The sequence below is a fragment of the Pelobates fuscus genome, chromosome 3 (assembly GCF_036172605.1).
Source record: "Pelobates fuscus isolate aPelFus1 chromosome 3, aPelFus1.pri, whole genome shotgun sequence".
Lineage (NCBI taxonomy): Eukaryota > Metazoa > Chordata > Amphibia > Anura > Pelobatidae > Pelobates > Pelobates fuscus.
In genome coordinates, this window is record NC_086319.1 from 298,731,958 (window position 1) to 298,744,594 (window position 12,637).

General features: G+C 41.9%; 1 protein-coding gene across 3 annotated transcripts in view; it reads left to right on the forward strand.

Moving 5' to 3' along the window:
• MEGF11 (multiple EGF like domains 11) overlaps positions 1 to 12,637 on the forward strand; it is a 409,367-nt gene that overhangs the window by 344,355 nt on the left and 52,375 nt on the right. The gene's annotated exons all lie outside the window — the stretch shown is intronic.

Genomic DNA, 12,637 nt, shown 5'->3' on the forward strand with positions numbered 1-12,637 from the left:
TTCGTTGTGTGGGTCGAGGCATTTCGTGAGGGCAATGTCCCGATAATATGTCACACAGTCCCAGTCTCTTCAGATGGCGGTCTTGGCTGTAGAAACTCCGGCTTGCCTCCCGGGGATGAATTCCGCCGCGTCTGCTGTGCTCCAAGTCGGTGGATTCAGGTGTCTGTCTGCTGGCGTCGTTACCGTTGGAGGGTCCGCCGGGAGATGTAACTCTCGCAGTGTCGCTGGTGCCTCCTGCATGCTTCGTACTGTAAGTGCGGTGTCGCCCTTGGTGATCAGTAGGGAATGTGCTGGCCCCCAGCGGTACCTGATGTGATGCGTTCGCAGGAGGGATGTCAGGTGTTGTAGGGATCGCCTCCACGCCAGTGTCGTTCCTGACAAGTCAGGGTAGAAGGATAGAGACATGTTCTCGAAGAGGTAGGATGGCTGGTCTCTAGTTGCTGCCAGTACCGCTGCTCTATCTTTGTATGCCTGGAACTGTATAATTACATCCCGCGTGGCTGAGGCCGGAGCCCTAGCGGGCTTTGGAATGCAGAACACTCCGTCGATCATCACTGCTTTGGCTACTTTTGGGTTCAGCAGAGCTGTAAGAAGCCGCCTGGTGAGATGAGGGAGTTCGGTATCAGGTATGTCTTCGCAGATGCCCCTGATCTTGAGGTGTCTCATGCGGTGTTTGTTTTCAAGCGCAGCAAACTTTAGATCGGTCTGCCCTGCTAGCGCTTTCAGTTCCTGGACTTCTTGCTGCAGCGTTTGGATTTGGGTGTTGTGAGTGGCCATGGAGGCTTCCACGGTCCCAATACGGCCTGTCAAGCCCTGCAGTGCATCTTTGATCGAGGCGACATCTGCCGAAATCTTGGTGTGATGCTCCGCCATGAGCTCTCTGATGGCCTCCATGCTCACTGGTGTGGGGGCCTTGGCCGGTGGTGGAGGCTTGGGTTTGGCCGGCGGTGGCTGAGGGTGATCGGAGAGAGTGCCTCCTCGCCTTCGTCTGATGTCTCCTCGTAAAAATCAGAGCACCTGCCATGCAGAGACGCCATATTGGAGCCTGAGGCGCTGCGGGCCTGCCGCCAGAGTTCGCCTATATCCATGCCCGGCGTGGGCCGTTCAGGTCTGAGCTTTTTTGTTTTTCGCCCCATTATGGTTTTTGTCGGATGGGGTCCCCCAGAGACAAATTTTGCCCGGTTAGGTACGTGGATGGAGGGTTTTTCTCGTCTCGCGGCCTAGAGCTCATCCAGCTCCTAGCAGCTCCCCAGTGTAAATCTCGCGAGACCCGCGGCCGTCAGAGCTTGTATCTAGGCTATTTTAACCTACATATTGCCATTATAATTTTAATTTGCTACAGTTTGGAGTTTTGTAATAATCCTGTAAATTGTGATTAAATGAAGGTTTTTGACTTGTTATCTACATAGTTTTAATTTTTTTAACATTAAATCTGGACTACCTTATGGGTGGGATCAGTCTGATGTGCAAATGGTATAGGTTCTCTCTCTGTAATGGTACAAGTGAGCAAAAAAAAAGTTAAAATGTAAGTGGGGACTAAGTGAAGGACAAGCTATTAAGACTTCTCTGAGCCCTTTCTCAGAATTCATGATATTGTTCCATTAAGAGACTGATTCAAACAACATAATAGCTTCACAAAAGAATACATTTTCAATTGACCCAAATTTCCAACAGGTGGCATAACATGTACACACTGTGAAGAGCATTTTGTAAAATAGCATATATGAAAGTCTGTAAGACCATAACAAACAGAATGCAGAACATTAGAGAGAGGTATTATTATTATTATTATTGCCATTTATATAGCGCCAACAGATTCCGTAGCGCTTTACAATATTATGAGAGGGGGATTTAACTATAAATAGGACAATTACAAATAAACTTACAGGAACAATAGGTTGAAGAGGACCCTGCTCAAACGAGCTTACATTCTATAGGTATCTGCATTTTGGTGGTACCCAATGTGTGTGCCCCTGCAGCACTATAGCAAACTATATTTACAAGCATGTACATAGAGTTTGAAGCTGGAATGTGCCCTATCTAATGGCTATAAAACGCACTGCAGGTTGTGTTGCTTGAATCTTTGTTTCTCCCCCACGTGGCTATGTTCTAGCTCCTTACAATCAAAGCAGAGCACACAGCCAGGGGCTGAGCTGCATTGTACACTAAATTAAATAGATATTATCAGCTTAAAAACACACAGCTTTCCATCTGCTCTGTACTGATTGGTGTGGAATGCAGAGTCTTGAAGGCATATGCGTGGAGATTACTGACCTCAAAAGTGATAGCAATGCTCCAACTTCGCCTGTCTATAACAACATAAAACTAAGGGTTTATTCAGAGATTTCTGAACAGGCCGGCAAAATTTGGACCATAACAACTTAATGTGAAAAAGTATCCATGCTGTATCTGTAAAAGTATCTATCCTGAATTAGAAATGTTTATTTTTGTTTGTTTATTTTGCCTCTTTGTTTTGCAGATTTTGTTGTTAAATTACCTAATTTTGTTGTTTAATAGATGTTGTTTCCCTTAGATTCTGTTGGATAGTAACTAGTCGTTTTACTTAATATTTAATTAGCCTAGATCAGGGGTAGGCAATCTCTGGCATGCAAAACATACAAGGTGCCTTAGCACGGCATGCAAGGCTTCCAGATCCAGACAGTCTGGGGAGATCTAATGCCTAACAGGCATCTGTGAGGGACTTATTCAGATATCCTTGCTAGTTTGCAGAAGGGTGGATGAAAATACGAGCATTGCTAATGTATGGCTGTGATTGTGTGTCTTACATTTTGTGCTATCAGTGTTATTGTGTGTGTCTTGCATTTTGTGTTGGCAGTGTGATTGTGTGGGTTTGTGGATATCGCAGTGTGCATTTGGGTAGTGTATCTGTCAATGTGTACTGGGGTGTGCTTGTGTCTGGCATTGTGTATTAGGAGGGAGGTGATCGGCAGTGTGTGTCAGTTGCTGTGGCTGGAATGTATTTCTGTTTTGTGTGTGTGTCCATGTTTGCCTTCATGGGAGAGTGTGTAAGGGACTGAAGGGACTTTAACGGCGATATTCAGCCTGAGTACTGGAGCTCTGCTACAGCAATGCCTAAAGTCATTTGAGATGATCAGAAAAATCACTTTCCCACTTGCTCATCGGCATATTGGTCATTACATTTATCATTGTGGCTTAAATAAAACAAGGAAAAGGTCAATTTAAAAGGAAACATGTCCAAAAATGCATATTTTGTTGTGTAATGTATAAATTATTTTTTCTTTCTGTTTAATACATATATTTAAATATGCATTTACCAAAATTTGCACAGATTTTTGCAAGTCCTAAATACCTACCTCCACTAGCTGCAAAAGTGGTCTCTGGCATTCCACCCAGTTTTGACCAGCACTTACTCATTGTTGGTGCTGGCCTTTGTCCAGTCAAATCATTCATTTAAGGAACTATTGGTGGCAATAACAGTCCACAGCTTCTCTTACATATGGGTGGTTTTAGGGATGCATATTTAAAAAAAAAAATTCTTACGTTAGGACAGTATTAGTTCAAGTTCATTGTAAGTATTTATTTTTATCTTTATATTAATATGGTGACTTGCTAAATAACTGCAATCCTTATCAGGCCCAGTCAGCTACTTTTGGGTTGGGATTGGGTTGATTAGCATTATAGTCAACATAGGCTGTTTATCAAGTTGTTTACTAACTCATATCATATCTTGTTAGATAATAAATATATGTAAAAGGTCATAGGCCTGAATTTGAGGGAGGAGATTTCCCTATATAAACTCAAGCCCCCTCTACTTACCTATGCCGTTTCCTGTTCGAGTGACCAGGTTGCCACGACAACCAGCACTTTCGTTCCAGTCCTTCCCGCCAATTTTCACCGCTCCAGCCCGGACTCGGCCTTCATCGTCTCCATCCCGGCTCCAGTATGGCAAGATGCCGACTTACGGCCACAAGACCCGGCACGCTTACGTATGTACTTGTGGGAACAACTGTTCGCGGTGTTCCCACGTTCGGGCCTACCAAACACCGGGGATTGGCTCCAATTACGTTGCATACACGTGTACCGTTTGTTTTCTCATAAACACTCATGTGCTTATTACTCACGTTTGCGTGTTTCGCTTGTTCCCATACAGCCTGTTTGTTCACTTATCCTGTTCATTAGTTTGGTTCAAACCGTACGTTCGTCTACTTTGTCCCGTTCGTACTTTGTTTGAATCATGCGTTCATTCATTTAAATCTTAGTCTACTTAGATGCTTGCACTTGCAGTTTTCGTTTAAAGCTGTTCGGTTGGGTATTCTCATAATTTCACCATCATATGTTTTCTTTTTCACCATAAGGTACTTGGTACAGGATTCACTGTTCGTGTCAGCGTTCTCTGAATTTCACTCCATTCGTGCAGGCATTTCTGTTCGGTTTCTTACCTGCATGTATTAATAGATATTTGGTTGATTAAAATAAACTTGCTCTTCATGGTTTTTCCACTCACTACATCCATCTGTACGTTTAATAGCTGTTCACATTTCGGTACTTTTCCACATTCTTCAATCTACTGCACGTTTTAAATTAACATATACATTTGTAAGGTTTATGTGCACCAGATTATATAGTCTATTTTAAACTTTGTCCAGTTCATCTCGGATTCCTGTTCACAATTTAATATCATTAAGTGGTCACATACGTCTGTTATCAGTCTTTTCTATATATATATATTTCCTTAATTCAGTAATTACTTTGTTCTCCTACTTTAAGTGCCTATATAAATTTATTAGCATTCTTACTGGAGAAACCAAGAACAGCAGTGTTCTTCCAGTAATCTTGTTTCAGGTAATCTATTTCCTTAAGTTCATATTGTTCGTTACACCCGTATATTAAGGCCGTTTACGTTTACATGTTGTGCTTATTTAGGCATTGGTCCTCAATACGTTTACGTTCCTACAGTGACTTCTGTAGTCCTTCCACAACTGTACAACTCAGTTAGTGCCTTGTATACTCTTCTGCAGGGTCATAGTCAGAGCCTCACATGTCACGGCCACACGTATTGACTCTTATACCGTCACCGAGAGGCCAACACCCTGCTACAACGCATCATATCTATGAGCCCACACGGCACAAATCATAGGTAGAGCCTCTCTTAGCCACTTGGCAAATATTAGGGCCTCACTGGTCACTGGGTAGTTAATATCTTTGCCTATCGGTACTAGTTAGCAAGTCAGCTCTACATAAGCCTCCCTTACCTCTCCTCCCCACCGACGTCAGAATCCTCATCCGACGTCACAGGAGCCGAATGCGCATGCGCGGCACTGCCATGCGCGCATTCAAAGTGTCCATAGGAAAGCATTTTTTAATGCTTTCCTATGGGCGCTCTGCGTGATTGAGGCATAATATGCCTCAATCATTGCAGATGCGCCTCTAGTGGCTGTCGGGAAGACATCCACTAGAGGCTGGCTTAACCCCAAATGTAAACATAGCAGTTTCTCTGAAACTGCTATGTTTGCATCTGAAGGGTTAAAACCTGAGGGACCTGGCACCCAGACCACTTAATTGAGCTGAAGTGGTGTGGGTGACTATAGTGTCCCTTCAAGTTAAATCCACTGCTCATGTTAAAGATGACTACCTTTGGTTGTTTTACTTTGATGTGTTGAAAAGTTACCAGAAATCGAGGAGTGCTCACGCTTGTGGCATCAATGCATGCTTACGCATGAAGGTCATTTTTCCGATAATGCAGCTGTCACAACCTGATTCCCATCTGCTGTAAAGGTAACTCAGCAGATTGGAGCATATGGTAAATTTCTTTGGAGTTACATCTGTATCCATTTCATTTAAATTGTGCACACAGCATTGCATCACAATATACACTAAAGATGCATTAAAAGTATACGATGTTCACATTTTCTGATTATGTGTCCGACACTGTGCTCAGTTCCCGGTAAGTTTCTGAGTCCTCTTTTTATAAATAAAAAAATATGTCTATAAAACATGACATACATATTTATCTATTTTTCCTGGATTATTATTATTATTAATTGTATTATTACTTGTAGAAGCTGCCTCAAGTACATGATTTCAGTATAAAACATGAAACAGTATAAAAGTGAAGTGCTTGTAAAATTCCCAGCACTGTGTAAAAATAATGTCAGGGTTACTCACAAGTGTGAATTATTGGGAGTGTAAAGCGGATTTCAAAATTCAAGACAAAATAGCTTATTTGGGGGGGCGGAGCCAAGCAGCCATGCTGAGCGGTCGCACAGGAGAAGAGCTCCGTGCAAAACTGCTCATATCCAGCCAGAATTGGGGCAAAACCCTGCAAAACGACGTTTGAAAGACATCGAGTATGTAGCCCTAGACTGCAGGATACAAACCATAGCTTCCTGACCGCGACCGGCGGCTCCTAACCGGGGATTGAACTGAGGCCTACCTGAGGCCTACTCAGCTGCAGCGGGGGAGGCGGCCGATCCCTACGCTGTCTGCAGCCCACTAATCGGGAGGTCTCCCCGGTTCACTCTCTCCACCCCCCCCTGCCGGTGAGGGATATCCCGGTAACCGAAGCCTGCAACAAAGAGCAAAGCGACAACAGTGCCTGTCCCACACTGCCAGCACAGCACTGATTGCCATGGAAGTCACCACGTGTAACCCGCTGCCGCCCCTTGAAGAAAGGCTGGATCGCCTATTTGCCGCCTTTTGGGCAAAAATATATCACCAGGGAAGCACTAACGAGGAGAACGCACCAGCAGGGACCCAAAGAGAGGACGTGCTGAGACCTGCGGCTCCCGACCGGGGCTCTGGTGAAGCTAAGAGGGAGGGAAGGAGGAAGCGGTCGACCCGACGCAAACATGTCAACCACAGACCTAGACCAGCGGTGAGTCGTCCTGCCCCCGTGCAGAGCATACCCCTTCGCAGCCCTGTGTGGTGTATCACCAAATTAATATAAATATTACACAAGGTTCGTCTACATTAAAAGGTATTTATTTAGAAGGCAACACACAATACTATAAATGTATCACAAACACACAGCCCAGACCCACGGAGCAACAACCCTTTTAAATCTATCTATCTATATAGTAATCCCTTTCCCCACACGTTTGATCTCACCCACGGTTAGGCCTTCACATCTAGTAATGGCTCACTGCTGCAAGTCCAACATCACATCCACCAAGGAAGAAAAGGAAGCAATAGAGTGTAACATGGTTCACCAAGATAGCACATGGCGTCTGCACATCTGCTCAGTAGAACATCCAAAAAGGAACAGAGAGAAATGAAGATAGAGAGGAGTGGCTATCTCTCTCCTGACTTGTAAAGGTATTGAATTACCTACTTAACATATCAAAGGGTAAAGCTTATCCCCCTGTAAGAAAGATCTACATGAACTTGATCACATGACCCCTGGTCACCATGTTAGTTTGATGACAGAATGTCACCACACCCTGCATCCCTCAAGAAGGTCAACGCTCCCCGGGCGGGGAAAACACACAAGAGACTCAAAGCGGAACCCCACCGACCGCCCACTGCGCCCCTGAGAGCTCATGCCCAAGAGACCGAACCGCCACACAAAACGACGCCCAAAGCGGATCCCAGTCAGGCGCTTTCTCCGGCCATTACACTCCCTTGCAAACAGGGAATTGGCTGAAACCGCCCCACCAGCGATGCACTGGCCCTCAACCATGAGGCACAGGCAGGTCGGAGGACTAGCACATAAGTTTCACAAATTTACATGTTGGGACTCTTACTTATCATTTATCGCATAATTAATATAAGCTAATTTGTTTCACAGTCAAGCTTAGCACTGACCACTAGCACTAACTACAACCATACTTGTATAACTCAAAGTAGAAAAGCCTGTAACCTACCTAGCTGTGAATCTAGTATAATGTAATTTATGCCTACACTCATTAGGCGTGTGTTTAGACTACCTGCTCCCATTTCATCTTACTTAGCTTGATGCATTGGCCTAGCACATTCCGCGTTCTTTGACTCATATGTTCCCTTACATTGTTAGCTTGCTATTTACCCATGTATCACCTGATATCTGTCTATCCTAACTTAGCGAGTTTAAATCGATGCCTTAACTAACATTTCAACCACTAAAGCGATTACAGCAACGAGCCAACTGGAGTGTACCTACGTGTTTAGATTTATCTACCTTTCACGACCAGTCTAGCAACAACAAGCGCAGATGGGTTTTTCATTAGTTTTACTTTTGTTTATTTCATTTAACTCCTGATGATTCAATTGCTTAGTGTAAAATACCTTTATAACTGTTACTTCATGCATGCTATTAATCTACTGCAAAGCTTGTTTAATATAAAACATAAAATGAGGCTGTTATTCGTAGGAGATGTACTATTGTGTTAGAGCGATCCCATCCTGTACAAACACTGTATATCCCCTACTCTTTATTCTGTACCCTATTTAACTCCTGCCTCAATAAAAGAAAGATTGACAAAAAAAAATAGCTTATTTGGAAAAATTCAACAAGCCGGCTATGTTGTTGTGTTTAGTTATTTTGACCTAGACTTTAGAATTTACTTTGAATTACCGATAAATCACAATTTAGTGAATAGCCTTGTCTGTATAACGTTTAACAAAAAAACAGAGCATAGAATATAATGAGACCGACTGATGCTGCTGATCTAGGTACAAAGAGCCTTAAAGGTCTTATGCGTAAGCATGTTCATTGGAAATACAAATAGAAAAATTAAAATTGTGTGAAATCACTTACTACTATGTGTGTGTGTGTGTGTGTTTCTGTCAAAGTGTTGAGGCTGGAAATTGTGTCTGAATACTATCTGTTAAATGTTAGTGTTGCAAGGTGTAGTAAGTTTGCCACTTGGGAAAATATGTCTTTCAAAGTTAATTTCCAAGGATATTAAACTTTACTTAACCCCTTAAGGACCAAACTTCTGGAATAAAAGGGAATCATGACATGTCACACATGTCATGTGTCCTTAAAGGGTTAAAGAGCACTCAAGCTTCATTCTCATTTCTTCACTACTCTTGTTGTGGTTTATGCCTTAATTGCAGTTATAAAACTCATGTTTTAATTCATAGAACTCTGAACATGCATGGAATCTTTCCACAATCAGAACTCAATAAAAGTCTACCAGTGAAAATTTCAATTTGAGTACATTTAGACAAGGTGGGGGAAAAAAACAATCTTAGCTGACTTGGGCCTCGATTTAATATCGTTGGATAAGCTTTCCAAATGATTTCATATTTTTGGTAAACTTTTCAAATTAGTTTTCAATTATTTTTTTTAGCAAACTTTTCAAATGAGTTTTTCAGCATATTAAAACATATATCGGTGGGAGGGGGGGTGGAGCTAGATCCCAATGTGAGCAGTCGCAGAATCACAGAGCTCCGTGATTGCAGGCCGAGAGAGCACAGATACCGGGGCACCCAGACAGCACAAAAAAGCCAAGGGAGCCCACTACACAATGGGGTGCTGTAAAGTCCTGGAATATGAGATTTTGGAATAAGTTAAAAATAATATTTTTGCAGTCACATATTTTGGAAAGATTTAAAAAACAGATATCTCACACCTTTGATTACAACTCTATATCAGTATTTATAGGCAGATGATAGATGTGTTATCAGTGTGTGTGTGTGTGTGTATATATATATATATATATATATATATATAGATAGATAGATAGATAGATAGATAGATAGATAGATAGATAGATAGATAGAGGGTTAGAGAGAATGTTCTAATGTTCTGGAAGAAAATAGAGCACTTTTATTGTTGGCTCTACATAAACATACTGTCATTCTTAGCCTTCTACCATGTGAATAGTGACAAAGAGATGAAGTCACACTGAACCCGGTGCTGATAAGGTACCTCTGAGCCGTGTAAATGTAAGAGTTTGGTCGCATCAGCACTGTCACTCACACGCAAAACTGTCCCCTGGCTACCCTCTACCACCATAAATGCAGGAACACAGATAATCCAAGCTCCCGTAGGTCCATGAGCTTAAAGACACAGCCTCATCCTTTACTGTGCTGATGAGCTGGTGCTGCTTCAGTGCAAAGTCTTGACACCTTTTATACAATGAAGCTGTCAGTAGGAGTCTCTGGGGATTGGAGATAGCAGCTAATTATACTAGGTGTATGTGTCTGTGCATCTGGCGCTTCTTTCTATAGACTTGTCTGTCTGCCCCTCTCTTGTTCTAAATGTCTTCATAATCTCTGCTCCCATCTGTCTTTTTTTCCTTTGACTGTGTAGGCCTACTGATGTGTAAAGTGCAGAACGCTGGAGAGAAATTCTCGTACAGCAAGCCCATATAAATCTTATTTTCCATGTAGTATGGCATGCAGAACTTTTCAGGAACATTAAGCTTGATTTGAAAAAAAAAAAAGTGGAACCCAATAGTAGAATGTTGCACAGGTCGAGACATAGGCTTTTTCAAGGTCACAAGGTTTACTTCCTTGGTACATTCTTGTGTCTTGGAAACTTGTTCTCATGTATTTGTTAGTGGACTCCAAATGTTAAACTCAGTTTTGGAAAACGATGGGAGTTGTTGTCCAACAGCAACATTAGGACTGCAGTTAGAAAGGCATGATACAATGATTTACTGCCTGTGCACAGCAAGATAATGTTGCTAATACAAGGTCACGTAGAAACAGCAATATAAGAATATGCAGAATTGTTCAGGGCTAGATAAAGCAGCAAGGCACTGCAGGATTAAGGCTACCCTCGGATTATCCCCCTCTGTGATTGGACGTTCATTTTGGTTCCTGCTCTCTGGGACACAAGATAAGTCTCCTGAATGTTGCTTTCATTTTTTTTTACAAGACTTAATTTGTCCGAGGCTGATAAGGAAATTTGCTTCCGCCTGTGCTCAGAAATCCTCTATGGGGTGAGAGAACTTTAAAGTTTCCAACCTGCAGGAGAAGAGAAAGTTTGGTTTTGACAGCTGTAATTGTTTGTAGCCTTTTTTCTATCACACCAGAACTATTATGTTGTGGCAATCAGGTCTCAAGAAAAGCCACATGTCTATGCAAAGAGGATGCTTTTAGTCTATACCCCTCATTTTGTTAATTAATTCTTTCCTAGTGCCAAACCTAGATTACATTTTTAAAATGCTCCCGACATGCAGTCATTTTATAGAGTTGCGGCCTGCAAGAAGTAAATCTTGTGGAAGAAGATCAGGATGTGTTTTGTGAAAGAAAATTTGACAGATTACGAATGCGAACTCACCATAAATTTCCTGGCGTTGCAAACATTTCAGCATTAACTGAGACAATTTGCACAAAATCAGCAACTAACACAAGTGAGGGACACAAGTTGCAGAGCCCATGTAATGATTTCCACTCACACGCAGTAATCCTTAAACTTTCAACTGCCGAGCAGATTGAAGTCTTGGTAATTACAATGCAGTACCTGTTCTGCTCTAATGGGGAGGGGGGCACATCTCCTGAGTAACACGTTAATCCACTCGCTGCCTGAGGTCTCTCCCCCTGTGTTTATCCCATTATGCAGAAGAGTATGGACCTGTGAGATAAAGCTAGGAAATGCTGCAACACATCGAGGGGGTGAGGGGCTGTGCAGGAGGAATAAGCAGGTAAACTATGGGCGAGTGTTTTGCTATTCTCTGCCCTATTAACATCCTGTTAATATCCAAGATGTGCTCCAGTTATTTTAACCAGCTCCAGCCGTCCTGAGAAAGCAGCCAACAGCGGCCAAATATCTTCCATTCTGTCTACAAAAATGAACAGCAAATGGACCATATAAATAAAGAGCAATTTTGGTGCAAAGTTGCACAAAAGTAGAGTAGATAACATGAATATTCCATTTGTTTCCATGGTGATTGTTCCACTTTAGAAACTGTAAAGTTGAGCTGCTGTGGAATTGCCATTTATAAATATTTCAATATTCAAAAACAAAACTGACAAATCACAAAATCAATGGCCAAAAAAAGACTACATCCCACCATCTATCTACCCTCCACGAGATGCTTTTGTGTAGTATCAAGTTTTAGTATATTTTGTCACCTAGGACTCATTCATTCCTAGTAAAAAAAAAAAAAAAAAAAAGATCGATCCCAAACTGTAACTGTTCAGCTGTGCAGGCTATAAAAAAATGTTAGTATACGTTAAAGAAATGTTTGTCAGTGTTACTGAAAATAAACATCAAAAATCATTTTACAGCTCGCCTGCAGGTGCAGAAATATATTTACACAATCCAAAAATGATTTTAACAGGGACTGCATTTAATGAAGAAATTAAATATACATAGTTATAAACATGCCACTTTTAGGTCCACTGAATGTGCTTGGTTATTAAGCATGACTGCTGGGTCTGTTGCCCATTGACAGGTACGCCTAGAATTTATATATGATTTCTTATATATTCAATATAGCACCAAACAGCTAAATTTAAATTAAGTTCTGCCTTTTCATTGTAGGTTGGCTCTGTGTTCAGGAAAGTTCATTTTATGGAGGTTATTCATGAAACAGAAAATTGACAGAGGAATGCAAATTCTTTAGTCAAATTAGCTGAGCGTGTAACACAATTACAATTTGCTTGCATGGTTTTCTGCATAGCTCCTGGTTTCAGACTACAGGTTTTTACTGTGTTGGTAGGTTGGTTGCTGGCTAACTGCAGATAAACACTATGACACTGTTTAGGCATGTCCTCAGAT